We start from the raw sequence: 22,243 nt of genomic DNA on the forward strand, positions 1-22,243 counted from the left end.
TTCCTCCTGCTGGCACCCACAGGAGCTCTAGGTGTTGGAAAAGCCAGAAAAGGTCCCAAAGCACCTCCTGGGAGCCCTGCAGGTTCCTTGGGTGGAAAACCCCACAGCCAGTCTCCTCTGGCACTGCTTCCCCACGGGGAAGGAGCCTTCTGGGGCTGTGATGTGGCTGGCTGGGAGCTGAAGGACATCAGCTTCTTCCAGCTGATTGTCCATGGGATTGATGGAAATTGCAGAAATGAGCCACAGGGCTGGGTTGGGGCTGATTCCTTTTACCTTTATCAGGGGCTCAAAATGGGCTTCAGAGCAGGGGAAACCTGCACACCCTCCCACCCTTCCCCAGCTGCCTGCACCCCCTGCACTGCCCCTTCCAACCGATCCACAGACCCCAGAAATGTTCCGGAACCTGGAAACATCCCGAGTGCCTAATGCTCAATTGTCATTAATGATCAGCATGATAACTCAGCCTATTCTACTCTTACAGTTCTTTTGAGGAGAAAAAACCCCAAAAAACTCCAGAACTCCCAAACCTGGATACAGTTATGAAATTTTCTTTGGGCCTCCATAAAGCATTTCCAAGTAATTATACAGCGAGCGGAGTTGAAAAGGAGCCGCGCGCAATTGTCATAAAATGTAATTAATTTGGAGTAATTCACAATGGAGAAAAAGTGCTGCAAAGAGTAAATTGGACAGGAGACTTGTGTGCTGGGGAGATGTGGTTTTGAAAGGCTGCTGACTAATACAGCACTGACCTGAAAGCAAATCCTTACATTCATGCTGGACCGGCTGTTTCCATGACAACAGTTGTTATTAGTAACTGAAAATGTATTGCTCTTACGAGTGGCAGCATATTTTTTTTTCAGTTGAATTCAAGAGCAGCTGGGTACTTTACTCATGAAGATAAAGTGCTCAGATCGCTGGGGCACTAATGTTGTGTGCTGCACCTCTCACAACACCAACCTTACACTTACTCGTGATACAAAGAAACGGGAGCATTGCTTTAGGGGGAAAAAAAACCCTCAGGCTCTGTGTAAATGGCAACTTGTATCAAAGAAATCCAAAGAAAATAAGCACGGTCATCACCGTGCTTTAAATTAACTGTTCAGTGAAATTCCCAGGGGATTCAGGCTGACTGGGATGTTCAAGGAAAAGGTAAATCCCTTGAGGAGTTAAGTGAGCCAGCCTGACCTCCCCAAGGGTGATGCCAGCCCCCCAAGGGGCACTGAGGACATCTCACCCTTCAGGTTAAGCTGCTTCTCATGTACTACCCCCTCTTGTTTCTGTCCTGAGAGCAGCAATTTTTATGATGTTTAAATGAACAAACTTGGGAGAGAAAAACTCTCCCCTGGTTCAGACCTGTGCAATGGTTCTGACTGTAAAAGCAACCCTATGATTTTTCCTGAGGGGGGCTTTTTTAAAACTGGAAAGGAGCAGGTTTAGATCAGATTTTAGGAAGTTCTTCCCTGTGAGAGTGGGGAAGGGTGCCCAGAGCAGCTGTGGCTGCCCCTGGATCCCTGGCAGTGCCCAAGGCCAGGCTGGGCAGGGCTTGGAGCACCCTGGGATGGTGGAAGGTGTCCCTGCCATGGCAGGAGTGGCACTGGATGAGCTTTAAGGTCCTTTCTAGCCCAAACCATTCAGGGATTCTTTGAACAGGACCCCACATCAAAGAGCTTGGGCTGTGCCACCCCTCAAGATAACCAAAATGCTGTGGGTAGACTCCAATTGCCACTAAACCAAGATAATCTCTGACAAATTTATCCGTGGCTGTTGTGCTGGTGTGTATTTCAGATGTCCCCCTCTGGGACCTGTGGAGACAGCAGAAATCCCTTTACACCAGAGTAAGAGGGGAGTAGAGCCCAGGAAAACATCAGTTGTCAAAGTTGCTCGAGTAGGCAAAACGCTGCACATTATATTGTGTGAATGAGCCTGTGAATAGCAATAACATATTCAGGAAGCAAATAAGTTACAATCCATAATCAAAAAATGTTGCAAATTACATCCTTAATAGATTACATTTATAATCTACTTGAAAGAGATCTTTAGGCGCTTAATTGACACATTCCAAGATAGCTATAACATATTGGCTAGTTAGATACCAATTGACATACTTATTAAATATCAATTAGCGCATTCCATAATTTGGTACCTAATTAGCTTGCTATAGCTATTCTATCAAATGCCAATTAAATGCTTGAAATTTCTTACAAGTTGGCTGTACTAAGATAATAATTAAGAATGCATTGCTTAAGTCATTTTTAGTTAATTACATGGCAAACTAATTTTGGCTACACACATTAGACCTTTCAATAAATCCCTCTTTATCAATCAATTGGTACCTAATGAACTCATTATTCTTTTGCTGCATCTGAATAAAACCCTGCTTTGCCATTCTCCTAGATGGATGTGGGGCTCTGTGGGTCCCCCAGGGGTGTGACATCCCCGTTCCCAGGCTGAGGAGCAGTCAGTGCTGCCCTGCACGCTGTTTTGGGAGGGGTGGGTGAGCAGGTGGTGCCCCCTCTGCAGTGCCACTGCTCCAGCCTCCTGCAGCCTGCAGGGCTCAGCACTGCCCCAGGCTGGGGCTGAGGAAGGATGGAGAGGCTGGGAGGAAAGGGACAGCTGGCCCAGGCTGCTCTGAGGTGTGGGAAGGGAGAAGATGGAGAGGGATGAAGGTGTTGGAGCTCAGGCGAAATGGAAGAACGGCGTAACATGAACTTGAGCTGATGCAATACAGGAATGAGCCTCGCAGAGTTCTCTGTGTCCCCTACGGCAACAGAGCACCACTCAAAATACAAAAATAGCCTCTTGTATTGATGTCTTCTCTCTCTTTTCCCCAGCAGCTATGAGTCAGCTGCCTGATTAGGCTGCTGCTGTGTGTGGAGCATCTTTTCTGTCGGAGGAATTTATTGCACTAAGGTAGACAAGTTTCTGTGGATGTGGTGTCCTTCTGGATTCATCATCCTCTGCTAGGGGAGCTGCACGGTGACTGCCCCATCCCTGGGACTGATGGAGCTTAGCTGGGCACCATCCAGACTGGGAGACCTCTGGGGGCTTGGAATGTCAGGGTGGGAGTGTGGCCACGGCTCGTAGTGAATATGGAGACTGATGTGGCAACACACATCACCCCGAGAGTGGGCAAGGGGAAGGTCCCTGCCCATGGCAGGGGGTTGGAATGAGATGATCTTCAAGGTTCCTTCCAAACCAAACCATTCTGTGGTTCTGAGATCGTGGCCATGGGTGGCCCCATCTTGTCTGGGAACACACACAGGAGATACAGCCCATGGGGTATCACAGCCCATGATTGGGGGTATCACAGCCCATGGCTGGGGGTATCACAGCCCATGATTGGGGGTATCACAGCCCAGCACTGGGGGTATCACAGCCCATGATTGGGGTATCACAGCCCATGACAGAGGGTATCACAGCCCATGATTGGGGTATCACAGCCCAGCACTGGGGGTATCACAGCCCATGGGGTATCACAGCCCATGGCTGGGGGTATCACAGCCCATGAGTGGGGGTATCACAGCCCATGATTGGGGGTATCACAGCCCATCAATGGGGTATCACAGCCCAGCACTGGGGGTATCACAGCCCAGCACTGGGGGTATCACAGCCCATGATTGGGGGTATCACAGCCCAGCACTGGGGGTATCACAGCCCATGATTGGGGTATCACAGCCCATCACTGGGGGCATCACAGCCCATGATTGGGGGTATCACAGCCCAGCACTGGGGGTATCACAGCCCATGATTGGGGTATCACAGCCCATGGCTGGGGGTATCACAGCCCATCACTGGGGGTATCACAGCCCAGCACTGGGGGTATCACAGCCCAGCACTGGGGGTATCACAGCCCATGATTGGGGGTATCACAGCCCATGAGTGGGGGTATCACAGCCCATCACTGGGGGTATCACAGCCCATCACTGGGGGTATCACAGCCCATGAGTGGGGGTATCACAGCCCATCATTGGGGTATCACAGCCCATGAGTGGGGGTATCACAGCCCATGGCTGGGGGTATCACAGCCCATGATTGGGGTATCACAGCCCAGCACTGGGGGTATCACAGCCCATGATTGGGGTATCACAGCCCATGAGTGGGGGTATCACAGCCCATGATTGGGGGTATCACAGCCCATGAGTGGGGGTATCACAGCCCAGCACTGGGGGTATCACAGCCCATGAGTGGGGTATCACAGCCCATGGAGTATCACAGCCCATGGGGTATCACAGCCCATGGCTGGGGGTATCACAGCCCATGAGTGGGGTATCACAGCCCATGAGTGGGGTATCACAGCCCATGGCTGGGGGTATCACAGCCCAGCACTGGGGGTATCACAGCCCATGAGTGGGGGTATCACAGCCCAGCATTGGGGGTATCACAGCCCATGGCTGGGGGTATCACAGCCCATGATTGGGGTATCACAGCCCATGGCTGGGGGTATCACAGCCCATCACTGGGGGTATCACAGCCCATCACTGGGGGTATCACAGCCCATGACTCTGTTCTGAACACTCTCTTTGTCTCTCATCTTGACTGTAAATCAATGAGCTCCTAGTACCCAGCACTTTGCCCCTAGGTTCTAGTTTTTTGTTTAATTACTTAATAAATATAATGAAGATATGCCTAAAATGCCCAAATTTCCCCTTTCCCTGTTTTTGCTCCCATGTATTTTTGATGTGTATGTGCTTAAATTAACGAAGCGATTTCAATGAAGTGGAAAGGGATTTTTCAGAACGCTCTGGGATGTCTGAATTTCTTCTGGGCTTTCAGGGTGTTGCATCCTGCTGCAGAACATGTCCCAGGACACTGGTGGAGGTGACCTGGGGCACAGGGAAGGGACACAAACAAGTCTAGGAGAGCTGGAATGCTGTTCCCTCCTCCTCATGGATGGCCCAGCGCTCCCCACACACAGCCCATCCAAGGAGTGTCTTTGAGGAGTGACAGGACTCGTGTCTCTCCATCCCTGTGCAGGAGTGTGCTCGTGCTGACAGGGTGGGGAAGAGCAATTCACCGTGTGGGCCTTGACAACTACATTTTTTACATCGAGCAAAGCCAGAAGCTTGAACAAATGCCTTTGTGGTGACAGAGTGAAAGGGCTGCACAATTTTTTCTTCATTCTGACATAATGAAAAAAAGGCTTTTGACAAAATCCATTCTGCCCTTTGAATGAAGTTATTTGTTTGACTAAATGCACTGAGTCCATCCAAATTATTTATTAGACTTGCTTGACATTGCAGGCAACCTGGATTCCTTCAGGGCTAGGGGTGAGGGGTTGGCTCTGGATTAATCTCATCAACTGATAGCAAGGTAAATCAAGCAAAGAGATGATTTTTACTTTAAAAAAAATGAAAGGGTGGTGGGAATCCAACCATTGCCCACCTCACAGTCTCAATCTGGGACAGCCTGGTTGGACTGTGTTCTTCCCACACATCCATTAATAAAGTTCATCCCTGGAATCCTGCATTAATATTGTTGTCAGCATTGGTTTTTCAGAGGTTTCATGGAAAAAAAAACCCAAACATATGTGCTGGAAGAAGGATTCTAGCTACTTTCCCTGTGGGATTAGAAGTAAAGAAAGGCAGAAGGCATCTCTTCTGAAGACAAAGGAGAAAAGGGAAATAAAGGCTTTGATGATTCTATCATTTTAAGTTGTGGTGATGCAGGAACAAGGTGCTCCACCAGCACACCCCAGCTCTGCAGCGTCCATGGCGTGTTTAAACCCTTCCAGACACTGCAAGAGCCAAACCCAAGTCAGTTGTCTGCCTTTCCCTGGGCAAGCCCTGCTCTGGCATTTTGCAAGAGAAGAGCGGGCTGGGTGCTGTGAACATTCATCTGGGTCAATTTTCTGTTTAATGGGACTTTTCCATCAACTGAGCATAGTTTTTACCCCTATTAATATGCTTCCCTCGCTGACTTGGCCTGAGCTCTCAGTGGAAACTACTGACATCTGAGATGCTGACTCTGAGGTTACTGAAACTGAACTCACCCAAGCTGCATGGAGGCAAACAGCCCTCAGCCCTCCTCACTCTTCCTCGTGCTTTTGTGGCGCTTCTCACTTGGGGTTTCACACCTTGGGGGTCACAGCTCCCGTCTGGTGATGGTGGGTGGCCAGGGCAGGCTGGGATGGGCTCCTTCAACTCAACCTTGGAGTCACTTTTTTCTTGAAGTCAAGGATCCTGAGTCACAGGGAGCGGGACCTTCCAATGACGCAGGGGGAAAAACTAAATCAGTTGTTTTGTGGCTCCATGGTGCTGGGAATGGGGCGGTGAAAAACCCAGCAGTGCCAACAGCCGGGGTCACACTGACTAAACCTGAGAGCAAAAAAAGGCACAAAATCTGTGGAAATTACCAGGCAGGGTGAAACCAGCGGAGGAAAAGCGTGCAACTTTCCACGCTTGGCTTTGGTGCGAGGATCCTGCGTTCCGGGAAATGTTTGCTGTGGGGCTATTAATAAAACCTGCTGAATAGATACCGAGCCACTAAACAGCTCTCCTGCACATTAATAATCAGATCCAGGGTAATATTTAATCTAACCATTTAGTCTGTAACGGACTAGCTGCTCCTTTGCTTTTAATTACCACTTTCGTTTTAAGCTAACTGTACAAATTGGCAAGATTTATGAAGCATCACTGAACACCATACCTCAGCCTGCCTCGTGGCTCTACAATTAAAATGCTCATTTTTGAACACTAGATTTGTTTAATCCTCTAAAGAACCCTTGAAGTCATTTGGACAAATATTTTAGCTTCTGTTCCTTTCTGACTGAAAGTGGGTGCAAGGGAGATTGAAACCAGCTCAAAGCTGGCGCACAGCAGTGACCATAACACATTGACTCTTAACAAGCAGCACAGAGAGCTTTGGGATCTTTTTGGGATGAGGTGGGCATTTAAACTTGTTTTTATTCAAGCTTTCTACTTTTTTCCCTCTTGCTTCACATAAGTCCACTGCTCCTGTGAGCAAGTTATCCCAAATTTATCCCAGCCGTGGGTGGGAGCAAGAGCTCCTGTTCAGGCTGTCTGAGGTCTTCAGGTTTCTTTGAGTTGGTGCAGTGCTCACTTAAGTTTGTGTTTTAAATGTTCTGTTGTTGGAGCACTGTACAAACATGGAACAGAGACATTTTCTTTGCATTACAAAAGAAGTCACTCTCCTTGATGACAAACATCGATGATCCTGCTTTAGTAGATTAAGTGATGATGATTTAGCTCTTCCCACCCCAGCAGGAAACAGCTCCATCCAGATCCTCACAAAGGACAGTGAGTCATCCAGCCAAACCTGACTGACTTCTCCTTCTATCCCTAGGTAGAAGTTGGAAGTCTGTGCTTTCTTTTCCTGCACATTCCCATGGTGGAGCTCAGGCAGATTATGGGTCTGGGCTGGCTGAGCCCAGCCCGGCTCAGCTCTGGCTCAGGGTCCCCACGTTCAGCTCCAGCTGTGTGAGGAACACAACCTTTGATGCAGGGGAGTTACTTATGGAAAAGGAGCTTTGCAATGTAATTTTTATCAGGGCTAAGGCTGTTACTTGCCTTGGAACAAAGTGGAGCAAGAAGCTGCTCCTCCTGGTGAGGAACTGGAGATGACAGGTCCGCTCCGCTGGAGCACAGGCAAACAGGCACTTGCCCAGGGCAGCAGCCTGAGGCACAGGCAGAAGCACACATGGGATGCTCCAGGGCTTGTGAAAGCTGCTCCACGCCCGTAACAGCTCCAAAGTGAGAACAGGCTCATCCCCTCCAGCGCTGCTTTCTGCAAAGCCTGCAGGAGGAAAGCTCTTCCCCTTCTCTCATCACCTCTCTGCCTTCCTGGACCCCTCCTCTGCACTTTTAAATGTCTTACCTACATTTCATTTCTCCTTCTGAGCAGGTGGGGGCTCAGCCATCCCCACGTGTTGCCCAGGGCTGTGTCTGCTTTGTGCACACTCATTCCAGCAGCCAGCCTGTCCCTGCATCCTATGACCAGTCTTTCCACCTCAGAAAGCTCTGGCACGTCTCTCAGTTTCATTTCTGAGCAGGGCAGCCCGTGTCTACGGGGAAATGAAAACTCGAAAGGGTGATTTGCAGTGCCAGCAAAGCCCTGACTCTCTCGGTTCTCAGCCAGCCCACCTGGTCCTCACCCAGGGCCGGGGAAGGCTGGGACAGCCCCGGCCGCTCTCTTCCCGCAGGGAAACCTCACGGGTTTCTACATTTTTTACAACTACAGGTGAAAATGAGGGATGGAGAAATCGCTCCTGTGGCTACCCGAGCCCGGGCAGCTCTGCAAAAGCTGCTTGTGCTGGCACCTGTGGCCCAGCGGTGCCACTGTCACCAGCGGTGCCACTGTCACCAGCCGTGCCATGCTGCCCTGGCACTGCCCTCGCTGCTCTCCTGCTCCCTGCCTTGCTCCTCTCCCTTTCAGTCCTTGCTTTTCTCCACTGCTCCTGGGCCTGGTTCTTCTACCCTTCTCTTTCTTTACCTTGCTCTTGCCCCTCTCTGTTTTCCTCTGAGGAACGGAGGAAGGTGTTGGCCCATAAATGCCCCGCTCCCCTCTGACAAGGCACTGCACACCCTGGATGGAGGATCCCACCACTCTTTATTGCCCCCCTCTGAATGTCCCTGCCATCAGCTGCCATGGGCAGCCTGGAAGGTGTAAATCATGGGAAGAGCAGCCCCCACACCATCTTCCCAAGCTGGAAACCTTCCCAAGTCACGCTGCTGCGGGTGGCAGTGGTTGGCAGTGATGTGACAGCAGGCTGAGCTATTCCAGCTCAGCTAGCTCTGCCTGATTCCTGTGGAATCCTGCTACAAATGATCCCAGGCCCCACCTAAAGATATCAAAAGTGGAAGTTTTGCCTTTTCCTTTATGAATTTGTCCCAGTGCTGTTAACTGTCATCTGTCCCAAAAGTGTGTGCCTTGCTCCTGAGTGGAAAATGCTCACATCCACCTTCCAGTCTTTTCTTGCTCTGCCTTTCCTTGGCAGAAATGTAAGCTCTTTAGTATCAGACATTTCAATCCCAGCTTAATTTTTATTCTTATTTTTTATTCTTATTTTATTTGACTTCTAAAAATGTCTCATTTAAAGATATTTTTCTTGCTCTGTTACGATTCCTTTGGCTCTTCCCTGAATACTCCAACATCTGACTTAATGTGTGGATGCCAGAGCTCTGCAGTTTGGCTGTATGAGTTTCAGGGAGTGCTGGGAGGAGAGGTAAGAGAGCATTCTCCCTCTCTCCTCTATCCCCTGTCAGAGACACCCCACGTGCTGCAGCAGAAGTTCATGTTCAAGTGCTTGACCATCCCTCAAAGAGGGGTGCAACTTTGCATTAGGCTGGATTAAAATGATTAAAATTATTAGGCTGGATTTAAACTGATTTTTCCATTTTAAAATGGAAAACAGGCCCTGTTTTCCAGGTGACACCAGTGTCTCCAGTGACAGTGTGGGACTGGCTCTGTGCTATTCACCACATCACCAGGCTGTGTGTGACCTGCAGGTCTGATCAGCAAGGTTCCTCCAGGAATTTGATGGAAGGACTGGACCTGGCCAGCCTTCTGCCAGCTGTCCTTGCCACCAAATGCTCCTCCTTCTTCTCCCCCTGCCCACAGTGGCTCCTCTCTGGCAGATTTTTCCCCCTGGAAAATTCAGAGTCACAGTTTCAGTCCTGCCTCCACAGGTGGGAGAGTCGTAGAATGGATTGGGCTGGAAGGGACCTTAAAGATCACCTGGCTTCAGCACTCTGGGCACAGGATGGAGGTTATTCTCCAGTTATTATTAGAAATCATCCTGAAGCCAATCAATATCTGCAGACTTATAGGTGGGGTGAGACTCAGAGCCTCCAGCAGCTGAAGGCAGCAGTGTAACAGCTCATACCAGACAGCTCTGCCTGACACAGACAGTGTGAAATTACCTATTGAGTGTAAAACACAGAGAGAAAATTTTTTATGCAGGTTGTGACCTGGAGCAGGAAGCCTGGGTTGGGTTTATTTTTTTTGGGTTTTTTTTTTCAGTTATTTCCATAGATTTTTTTATGCTCATAGAAACCATCCTTCCACTCTGTCCTGGAACAAGGACACTGACAGTGGCTGGCAACCAGCCTGAGCTCCTGCCTGCTCCAGGATCACCCAGCTTCTCCCTGGTCTGGAAAACTTCCATAAACAAGAAGTCTCTGAAAGAAGAGGATTGGAACCACTAAAAGGAGGTTGTAGACTGGAGGGAGAAGTCAGATTCAATTAAATTTCAGCAGAAACTGAACATGCCATCCTACTGTGTGCAGTTATTATAACACCAGAACAGTCTTGGAAGGTGTTGGTTTCCCTCTCTTCACTGCCATGAAGGTGCTGAGTGACTTACAAGGGAATGAAGTCCTGATTCTTTTGCCTCTTTTGCCTTCTTCTGACTTTTTAATTTGTAAGGATCAGTTTTTGCTTCTTGGCTCCACTTACAGGGGAAATATTACTCCAAAAATATTTTTTAATAGAAAAAATTAACTTTGTTGAGTCCAAGGATCTGTTTTTGTGTATCTGTGCATGAAGACTTCATTGGAGAAAATACTGTCCTCACATAAAAAGTTTGGTTTCAAATTTTAGAAGTCCTGTAATCATCAAGGTTTTTATTACAAAAATACTTATAAAGCTGTAACTAATCCAAAGTGAGCTTCACATTCACAATATTTGAGATTTTGAGTTTTAAGCCAGCTCTGTGATCTGCTTGCCAAGGAGCATTGTGTAGGAATCTGAAGCTCCAGAGTGAGTGATGGGACCTGATCTGGAGCCACCCATCCCAACTTTTCTCCAAAGTCTGTGAAAAGGAAAATCTACAGAGCCTTGGAGTAGCTAAGGAGGTCAGGAAAGAGAAGGACAAGGAACAGATGAGAACTTGAGTGTTTTGAAGGCCCACTATAGAATTAAAAACTCAAGCAGGGAGGTCCAGCACTCCAAAAAGTCCATTTCACTCCATCACTGAAAGAAGAGTGTCCCTTTGGATTGTGCTGTGCCTGTCTGACCGAACAATGGAACAAATCACCTCAACAAGGGGCTCTGGAGAGCTGTCTTGGATTAACTCCCATGACCATGATTTGCTTCTATAAAATCTTCCTAAGTCAAAAACGTTTTCCCCCAAACTAGTGCCAAAGCACAAGAAAAATCCCCAAAAAGGCACCTTTAAAGATGTTTGAATATTTTTTTCTTCTGAAAGGCTCTGAGAAATTTGTGTGGGACTCTTTTCTCAAGTACATAAAAGGAACTAAAGACTTAAAAATATGAGTGAGAAAATACGGTGGAAAGTAATAATGCAGGCCAGTAGCCCACACACACTCGAGAAATTATCACTGCTGTTGGCTGCAAATGGAAAAGTCACTAATAAACCACTCACAGATCCCACCATGGAGCTTGAAAATCTGTGTTTTCCTCAAACTCTGCCATTGCTTCTTCCAGAAAGATAAAATTTGCCTGTCTCTGTGCTCCTCACTCCTCCTCACGTGGCCAGCCTGTCCCTGCAGGACCATGCCCAGCAGATCCAGCTCACCCACGGGCACAGCGGGAAGATGTGCCACAAGCCATGGACATGAGCTGCTCGTGCCTCTGCTCCTGGGTGGAAAACCTCCAGCAGGAGGAAATCAGCATCCTCTTCCCATTTCCTCACTTCAGCTCGTTATCCCTGTGTTTCTCCCTGGAAACTGGGAATTAGGGAGTTGCTGGGTGCAAAGCCCAGCCCGTGGGGGTGGATGTGCTGCAGACAGCCCTGCTGCTCCCCAGGGCCTGCACAGGACTCGGGGCACTGGGGTTTGATCCCAGGGTGTTTGCCCCAGTGCCTGGGACCCTGTGAAGGGCCTGTGCAGGTTCCCAGCTGCTCAGGACACCAGAGTTTCTCCAGGTGAACGTCAAAGCACGAACATTTATGATGGCAGAGTTAGGAGAGCTTGGAAATCATCGAATGACAGAAGGGTTTGTGCTGGAAGGGACCTTCATCATCATGTGGTTCCACCCCTCAAATACAGCTTTAAAGGAGGGAGAGTGAGCCCCAGGCTTCAGAGGAGGCTCCAGAGGAGTTGGAGCAGGATGAACCCTGGGCTCCCTGCCCTACATCAGCTGCCAGGTGAGGTAGGAAACCTCCTGCCCTGAGCAGCACCTGAGCTGAGACCTCAGGCTCCCAGAAGCAACAAGTGAATTTTAAGAGCATTTCATCAACGCTTCAATCTGGGAAACAGATTTGGTTTTATTTTGAAATCCCTCCACCATTTTCTTCACAGAAGCTTTGGAAGAAGGAATTCTGTCATTGAATAAACATGTCTGAAAGGGAGAAAATAGATTTTAAGAGTAGACAATATGTGTTTAATGAGAGATTAAGTCAACTGCTTCAAAAGAAAGATGATTAAAAGTGTTTCTGGGTTGTGGGGGACAGGGGTGGTTGTAAGTGTGGGAGAAAAACAACAACAGAAATGAAGACAGGCTGGGACAGCTGGAGCTGTTCAGACCTCACAGCACCTTCCAGTATCTGAAAGGAACCTCCAAGGAAGTCAAAGAAAGACTTTTCACCAGGAACTGTAATGATAGGACAAGGAGTTCAAACTGAAGGAGGGGAAGTTTAGGTTAGATATCCACGAGAAACATTTCCCTGTGAGGGTGGTGAGGCCCTGGCACAGGGTGCCCATCCCTGGAAGTGTTCCAGGCCAGGTTGGACCACCCCAGAAATGCAGAACAGACCATAATCCCCCTTCCCTGGCAAAGGTTTTTGAAGCATTGCTCAGCAGTGCTTGAGACACTGAGCTGAGCCTGGGCACAGAGTAAAAGGTCATTTGGTAATACCATGCTCACTTCCCACACACCCATTTTCACTTGACTAGAAACTGCTAATAACTTAACACCAGCCCCAAACAGTGCACACGGGCCACAGATATTAATAGGGGGTTTCAGTATTGGTTAGAGATGAAAGTATTAATCAAAAATAGGTGTGGGTGCATTAGGAATATGCAATAGGCACCTTCACAGAGCAGACTTTCAGCCACAGAAATCCCGACTGAATGGAAAGTCACAAGTGTCTGCAATCAGCAGTTTCCAGAGCTGATGCACTTGTCAGTCCTCCCTGGAAAATGAGGGGTTCCTCAGCCTTGAGCCCAGCCTGGGGATTCCTTCTGCACAGGTTGGGGACAGGCAGCTGGGACAGGACACACCCTGCTGCTCCCACTGGAGCTTCATCTGAGGGGACATCCCCTGCCTGGTGTCCACATCACCTCACCTGGGATTAGGAGAGTTCAAGGGACATCATCAAACATCACTCAAACCCAGACAGTGGTCCTGTGAATTCCAAGCTGCAGAAAACACATGGATGTGGGATGTCCTGCTTGATTTTCCCTTTCCATGCTCAGGGATTCACCACAGGGAAGTGGAAGAGCAGGCAGAAGGCAGTGCCCCTGGTTCTCAGGACAGTGTGCCCTTCTCATTCCCAGAGTGCTGCTCAGGTGTTATCAGCTCATGCTTTCTTTTTGTAGTTCCACCCACCCAGAGGGTTCTGAAAACATCATCCTCGGACAGCCTGGCACCAAGAGAGAAATGCCCTTTTTTTTAAAAACTATTTTAAAATTCCATTACATTTTTAACCCATTCATCTGGAGCATGAGCCATGATCACTAGATGCTGACAGAACCAGAAATGAGCACACTGGCTGTGCTTTGGGAATTGTCCCTGCAGCTGAGCTGTGGGGAAGAGGGCACAGCTTCAAGGGAAAAGAGGAGAGAAAGAAGGAAAGCAGACAGCAGGGCCATGCCAGTGTCCTTGGAGGAACAGAGAGTCCTGGGAGTCCTCAAAGGAAAGGAAATTATAAGACTTTTCAAGGATGGAGTTCCATTCCACACAGATTAAGACACAAGAATGCTGTTCCAGGTGCCCAGTCCTATTTCAAGAGAATCACGATGGAGGAAGCACTGGGAGAGAGAAAACAAGGAGATGAAGGGAATTCTCCATCCAGTGGCATTCCCATTCTGGGCAGGGCTGTTCTACATGGCACCAACTCCTTCCTGCAGTGCCAGATCTGCAGAGGGAGTTTGAGGAGGCCAGCAGAGAGCAGGCATGGCAAAGGGGACAGGGTGGCAGAGGTGACAGCACCGTCAGGGCCTGCTGAAAGGTCTCACACAGTGGCAGTAGTGTCCCATCTGCAGGAGGAGCTCTGTCAGGGTGTGAGGTCAGCCTGCCTGAGCGAGCTCTGCCCTCAGAGGAGTGACTGCACAGCTCAGCAGCCTCTCACCACTTGGGGACTGTCCCAGAACCAGTGGTGGGTGGTGACAGCCTTGCCTTGGCTTCCAGATGCTGCTGTGTCACTGAAGTAACCTTTCCTCAGTCACTGGGGTTTTGGTTTCAGGCTGGTGAGTCAGGAGGAGATGCTGATCATCATCATCACTGCAAAATGAGTTCTCAGTTGTAAGACAGCCAAGTGTGATTGTGCCTGGTCAAGGACACCTTACAAAACTGGAAGCACACCCTTGAATGGATGAAGCAATGCCTGGTAGAAGGGTTTGGGCTGCTTGGCCAGATTTGGTTCACAGGTGATATTTTACCCTCACCAAGTCCTTGTTGTGATGTTGTTGTCCTTCTGCTCACAGTAATTTTCCCCTCTTCAAAACCCAAACCAAAAATAAGGATAAAAATAATTCTGGATGACCTCAGGTCTGGAGTTCTGGCTCCAGAGCATCTTCAGAAATGACTTGGGATCACATAGTGTGCAGTTTTGATCCAAACTTGACATAATCATAATTTGAATGTCTCCATTAGCTTTGTTGTTTGCTAAGAGCAGTCTCCTGACACTCCTGTCTTCCCGTCCTCTTTGTGCACCTTCAACCCTCTTTGGCTCTAAACACTCAGCTTCACATTCCTCCTTATTTTTTTAGCTTAAGATCATGCCCACTTGGCTTTTCTTTGGGTAGCTGAGTTAAAAATTAAAGCCACAAGAGGTCCAGTCAAAAGTGCATAAATCTCTCCTATATTAAAGTTTCTAAGGTCATTCCAAAGTCATTATATTGAACCTCTTAAAATTCTACCTATTAGTAACAAAATATCATCCTGTTTGGTAAATGTAGTAAACCAAATATTCTTTTTTTTCTTTTTTCTGTACCTCCGCTATGTGACTAGAGCTAAAGGCAGAGCTGATGGGACCAAAACATTTCCAACCTTGGGAAAAATAAAAAATAAAAAAAAAAGCCAATCAGAACATTCAATTTCAACAAGTATCTCAGCGACAGATGGGGCTTCCCATTCCAGGCCACTTCCTCCGTGAGAGGGAATCCACAAGAATCGGAAGCACAACGCACGGCCTGTGCAGCCTCTTGTGCTCATCTGGTCCCCTTCATGTGTGGAATGTGCAATTCCATCTGGCAGCCATGTGCACTCCAAGCACATTTGTGGGGAGAGGGATTGCAGAGCTGTGGGAGGCACTGCAGAAGCTCCTGGTGCCACCAGGGGAATGGGCACAGAAAATGGAACAATAGCAGGTGCACGCTGTACAAATGGGGATTTTATGGGGCTGTGAGAGGTGGAGGTGGTGAAGGAATAAGGTTTTGGTTGCTGTGTTCTGTCGCTGAGCGTGGTTACAGCTGAGCTGTCTGCAGGCTCCTGAGAGCAGAGGTTGTGACACAGGGCTGGAACTCCAGGAGGGACTGCACTGGTACACGACTCTGAGCTCACCCCTCTTTGATCTGGTGCACTAAACATGATCCCTTTGGTTGAGCTCCGTGCTTTGATTACAGGCTAAAAGCCGCGTGTGTACTTAAACGCCCGAGCAAATAGAGTGAGCTGTTCTTGGAAAGCGAGCGCTCGCAGTTTAATTTATCTCACTTATCCCTCCAGTCTGGCAGCTTATAAGTAACTGCTATGATCAGAGACAAGTTGTTTCCCATTCTATCTGGAGGCAAATAATAGTTTCACAGAAAGGGATCTGACACTCTCTGTACCTAAGTGTTTCTCACACACGGAACATTTGAAAATCACGATTCAAGTGCCGGCTGTCAGGCGAGGAGTCAGCCCTGGCTTTTTGTGGGGAAGCTTCTCCCTGGAGCTGAGCCAGCCCGATGTGCCATGGATCAGGTACATCCTGAGGGTAATGAGGCAGCAGCAACACAACTACCACTGTGTTCTTCATAATAGGGACTAATGGGGCATTGCTGGAGAGTGACGGATGCCACGTGTGTAATTGTGAGACGGATGTGTGAATTTAATAGGGCACAGATTAGAAAGTAATCAATAAGTCTGGGCCAGAGCCTTAATGGAGCTGATACAGTGAGGAAATGCTGCTTGGCAGATCTTTGGAAAACAGCTAAAATTCCTGAATGGTGTTTCAATGTGGCCTTCAGGAGAGGTGGAGGAGGATGCTGTACCCCCAAGGATTCAGCCCCCAGAGGAGGGATTTCTGGATGTTCCTGAAATGCTGGCTCTCCCCTCAGGTAAGACACGCACCTTTTACTCAGAGACCAACATCTTTGGTGCTGCTGCAGCTGAAAGCTGAGCTCCTTTCTTCATAGCAACTAGTTTTGTGCTTGCTGGGCTCCTGACAGACCCACCTGCTCCTTTGGGACTTCCTCAAGAGCTGACACCAGAGCAAGAAACATTGCATGGGTTAAAGCCCAAGCTCTGTTTTTACAGATGGATCCACTGGCTACAAAATTCTGTGGGTTTTGAGTGAAAGCCCAGCCCAAAGGGTTTAACAAAACATGACTCAGTGATGCCCCAGGGCTGGGGGAGGGCTGCACCACGGGAGGGTATCTCCATCTTCTGAGAACACCAAGCTAGAGTGGATCTGTCCCACTGTGCACGAAGGATTCTTTATAAAACAAAGTGGAAAGAGGCACGTTACATCCTTTTATCTGAATGACACCGGCTTAGGTAATAGTGTTTTACTCCCTGTGGTGCTAAGCAAGGCATAAATCCTCTGAGAATTGAAGTAATAGGCATAAACCCTCCCCTCTCTTCTTCCCCCTGTGACTCCACTCTTCTCCACTCCTGTATTAATGGATATTTTATATCTGGAAGGAATTCAAGAGTCTGTAGTAGGTAGTTAAACATCCAGATGTATCAGTAATAATTATGCTCAGCTTGGGGAGGCGAGGCACTTGAATAACAGGCATGGTTTCCATGGATGGCTACAAGATTATAAACATAAAATTTATAAGTGGAATGGGAACATTTGGTTTATTTTCTCTTCTCTTTACAATCACTGCAGTTTAAATTGAAAACAGTGAAGGGTAGCAGAGCCAGGCAACAACCTGAAGACTGTAAACAAAATAATTCATGTCTTACTGATGGGATATGGTCATATAATCAGTAAATTAATTTAGCCTACTCTAGTTTCACCATTAACTTTCTATTTTCTCATTTCAATGGCATTTCCCTGCCCAGTTTATGTCTCTCCTCAATACATATTGTGCTATAAACCAGAAGCAAATATCTTGAAGGGTAAATAAAGAGGTAACGAGTCTACAAAAAAGCTGTTATTGAAGTACATTAATTTCTACTTACTATCTTTTAAAATTTTCTCCATCCAAGATTCATTTTTACAATTTTATAGGTTTCCAATATAAAAGTAAAATGCCAAGATATTTGATTTTTACACTGTGTCCTTAGTACCTAACAGCACCAAATGTTTCCCTGAGACAAGACAAGTATTTATGACCTGGGAAGGAAGGAAAGGCTTGGGAGCCTGAGGGTATGAAATCAGGATGACTCAGAACAGGAGCTGGAAAATCACTTCAAAAGGTCTTCCTAGCCCTGGCTGGGACAGTGGTTGATCTAAGCCATGGTCTGGCAAGAGAGGAACCAATAATTCATATTGATTTAAAGCTGTCTTTGCTACAAAACAAAGCATTCATGATATCCATGTGCAAACCCTGTCTGTGCAATCGCGCATCTGTGAACGTGTGCAATTAGTGCAATTAGACAGCAATTTATATGTAAATGCCCATCCAGTCAAATGTGCCTTCACTTAACTTGTGAATGCACTGGAATATCATTTCAGAGGGGTTTTCTGCACTTTCAAAACCGGCCATTGATAACTGAATTCAAGAATCCCACAGTGCCAGGGCTCTGCCGGGGTGGGAGCTGTGGCCAGCGAGGTGCCAGGACACGGCTCTGTCCTGGGCAGTGACATTCCCTGGCTCTGTCCTGGGCAGTGACATTCCCTGGCTCTGTCCTGGGCAGTGACATTCCCTGGGTGGTGCCAGGGAAGAATCCTGGAGGAGTGGCACTCTGCATGAGCTGCTTTCTCTCCTTGCATGGCAGAGCTGCTGTCTCGTCTCCTGGAGGATCTGAGGGGCTGGAGCACCTCCAACTGCTGCCTCATGTGTGAGCTCAGGCTCGTTTCAGGAACCCTCTGATGTGGGTAAAACCCACCTGATGGAAGTGTGATCTCCCATCAGCCAAAACCTGGGGCAGATCTGGGCTCTGGTCTTGTACAAGAACAACAATTGGGTGTTAAATCTGGGAGCTTTGCACAGGGATGTGGATCATTGGCCATGATTGTCCTGAGAAAGATTAGGCTGTCACTCAAACCTCAGCTCTCACCCACTGTCCTCAGGTGACCATCAATTCCTCTTAGGCCAAAAACCCCATGGTAACAGTTCTTTGTGCCCTTGACATGGCCCTGAGCACAGGAGGGCTTCAGCCTGTCCAGCTGCCAGAAAACCACAACCTCTCCCCTCATCTCTGCCTTGAGCTGGGGAATTTCCGTGGGTGGGACCTGTAGCTCCATGAGAATTGAGAGTGCATCTCAAGGGTCTGTTGGATGAGGTAAATAAAGCACAACCTCTGCCCCTGACACAGGTTAGAGGAGGCTGCTCAAGTCTGTGCTCACAGAGCAGCACGATATGCAATGTGTACGTACAGGTTTACCAAGAAGAGGATAAATTTTAATAGCAGGAATATTTTAACTGTTCAACATGCAAACAGGCTGCTGTGCTGATCTGATCAATGCTGCTTTGCAGACCACATTTGCCATGGTGCTATATATAGTGTTCCTGGAGTTTTATTTAATAGGATGCTACATTTGATCCTAATGTGCCATCTCAGAAATAATGAAGCAGAAAAGATCTTTATCTTCTGTGAAAGTTGCAGTTATTGGCAGCCATTCAGAAAAAAAATAAAAGTAATTGCACAATCTTTGGAGATATTGTATTGCTAACTGATTTCAGTGTGAAGCTTGGGTGGTTTTCATTCTGAGTTAATCAGGCAATGGACCATATATGTTGCAAATACATCACTTTCAGACACTCTCCACATATTGACAAATACAATTGCTGGGGCTGCTGCCTGAACCAAAGCTTTCTGTATCTTTGGATCCTTCTTTTGGGGCAAAATAAATAAATAAGTGAGCAGAAGAAGGAGGACTCTTTACAGTGTGCCAAAGCACTCCTCTCACCGGAGCACAGCATCGTTTGCTACTCGGTTGCATTATTTTGGAGCAACTGATGCAGATGGCTCAGGAACTGGTGTGTTTGGGATTGCTCAACGTGCTAAATATAGAGCTGGGAGTGGAGACAGGGCCCTAAATTCAGCAGGACTCAGTGATGCAGTGATTGCATTTTAGTGCTGCTATTGTGGCACAGGAGCTGGACACCTTGTGAGGAGCCCCCAAGGGGGAAGCAAAGAGCAAACCAGGAGCTGCTGAAGTGGCAGGAGGTACTGAGGACAGCTCTGCAGGGTTAGCAGACCCTCTGAAGATGTGTCTCCACCACTCCAGCATCATGAAGGCTTCTCCACTGAGTGCTGAAGTCCATCCCCCAGGGACAGCACCTAAGGCATGGAGCTGTCTCCGTGTGAGAGGAGGAGGCAGCCCCAGGACCTCCAGTGAGTTCCCACTGCACCCTCAGTCTCCAGCTCAGTGAGCATGTGGGGGGAAATGCAAGGAATTTGAGGATTTGAGAAGCTATATTTTGAGTTTGTGCCTCAAAATGCAATTGGAGCTGCTTGAAGCCTTCTTGTGACTCTAGTTCCACAAAACCTTTGAACACCAGGCTTTCCTGAGGACTGGATGAGCTCACCCTTCTCTCCCTGAGGACTTTTCATTTTCTGAACAGCAGAAGCCCAGGATTCTGTACCCACATCCATGTGAAATTAGGTACTGTGCACACAGATGTGTGACAGATGTGGGCATGGAAAAGCAGGAGCAGGACACCCCCGAGTGATTCCTGGCCCTGGAGTCCCAGGGGCAGCTGTGGGGACAGCTGCATTTGTCACAGAATCAGCTGAGAAACAATCAGAGGTACCAGTGGATGGGTGGTTCCCTCATTGCTGGCAGTGATGCCTTAGGACTTCAGCTTTTATATTTCTCAAATCCTGTTCTGCATTATTGCATAACTCAGAGCTCCATGTGGAGCACCAGCTACTGTCCTCATCACATTTTGGTCAGACAAAACAATCCCTGTAGGCCTGAAATTCAAGGACACTCTGCCTCAGGCCCTGAAAACAAAACAAAAGCGAGTAGGGGGGAGGAAACTGGGGATAAATTACTTCATAACCTGCAGCTGTAATTGGAGCATTAACCCCTGATATGTAAGTGGACCAAACTTATGTCTGTCTGAAAAACTCATGACCATCACCCATCTCGAGTGTAGCCCCTCGGAGGCTTTTGGCTGCCCAGGGTGTACCTGTTTGAAGGCCTTTAATAAACACCCACTTTTTAGTCTCTTAATCTTGCCTAGCCTCTGTTCTAGGGCATCAGTAGCAGCTGCAGAGCCTCTGTCTCCTCTGTGTTCTGGCAGGGCTGGTTTTGCCACCATTCCTTCAGTTTGTGCAGGAACCTAGGAACGTTACCAATAATCCATTGGTACATTGGTACATTGAACAGTAGGATTTGTCACACTTTCTCCCAGGGCCATGGGTAGAAAATCCATCTGTTTCCAGCAATATTCCCTAAAGGATATTTGGAACCAACCTGGATCCCTTTGTGTACCTATAACTCATTTGTGGGTCACCCCAAATAGGTGTTACAAAATAATCTAGTTTGGAAAGGCTTCCTGAAAGCTTTCTGTGTCACTCACAGCTCAGAGCAGTTCCCACCTGAAAGTTGGGTGAAGTTGCTCATGGTCATATCCAGTCAAGTTTGGAAATGTTTTAAACATGGAGATGCTTGGGGTGTGTTCTTCTGTGCACACACGACACATGTAACGTGAAATCTTTGTGTTTTTAAGTGTCCTGATTTACACAGCGCAGAATTCCACCAAGAAGTTGGTAATTTGGGCTGATTAGAGGCTTTGCTGATGTTGTAAAGCCAGTGGGAATAAGACAGAAACCACCCCAAAAAGCATTACAAAGGCTGCATGCAGGAAGCCAAGCAAACGCTGCAGCAGCATCCTCAAAGCAGGGACAGCCAGCACTGGCACCAGGAACAAGGGCCCAGCTCAGAACATGAGGCCATGGCCTTCAGGGCAGGAACCTGCAGAGCCTTGCCCCTCCCCAGGCTCTTTCACAACCTGGAAATATGGGGTTTGTGGCTCTGCTTCACCATCTTTTTATTTTTTAGTTCATCATGGGCTGCAGGTTTTTCTGTGAGTGCCCGTGAGCTGCAGTGGAGATAGGAAATAATTTGTTTTACAATGGAAACTTTATGTAATGAGGATGGTGAGTCTGGGCTGTTTCTCAGCAGCCTCCAGGTGATGAGTTAACCTCCCTGACTCTGTCTCTTCACGAGATGTCCATCCAGTGGCGTTACCTGCCTTCATGTACGGTCCTGAAATGGTAAGTGAAAAACATCCTAAAAGGAAAAATGACATCCCACATGCTGAACCTCCTTTTATGATCTTCCACATCCCATTAACAGCTTGGTGTTCATGGTCCTGGACACCAGGTACCTGCACTCAGCACCCTCCAAAAAGGAGAGTTCAGGATGGGCATGGAGCTCATCCTCCAGAGAGCTGCCAGGGGATGTAGCTCTCTAGTGCCTGCTCAAGATCTCCTGCCTTTGTGAGGGTGTTTCCTGGGAGCTCTGGCTTGAATCCTGTTACTGAGAAGAGTTCCACAGGCTCAGTGATGTGTTCAGCAGCTTCCTCTCCTCTGCTTGGTCATGTAAATGTCAACTTGAATCATCAGGACACAAGCAAGAGTATCAACGGCTGCGTTTCCTGTCCCAGCAGTGACATTTAGAGCATTATTCAAGCCAGTGATGGTGATAGGGAGGACTTGCAGGAGCTTATCAGAGGATCCAAATCACTCATAAGGAGCCTCATCAGAAGATGTGTGGTAAAGGGCACCAAATGAACAAAACTGTGCCAAAATCTGAGGTGTTTCAGTCTCAGTCACA

The sequence above is a fragment of the Poecile atricapillus genome, chromosome 15 (genome assembly GCF_030490865.1).
Source record: "Poecile atricapillus isolate bPoeAtr1 chromosome 15, bPoeAtr1.hap1, whole genome shotgun sequence".
Lineage (NCBI taxonomy): Eukaryota > Metazoa > Chordata > Aves > Passeriformes > Paridae > Poecile > Poecile atricapillus.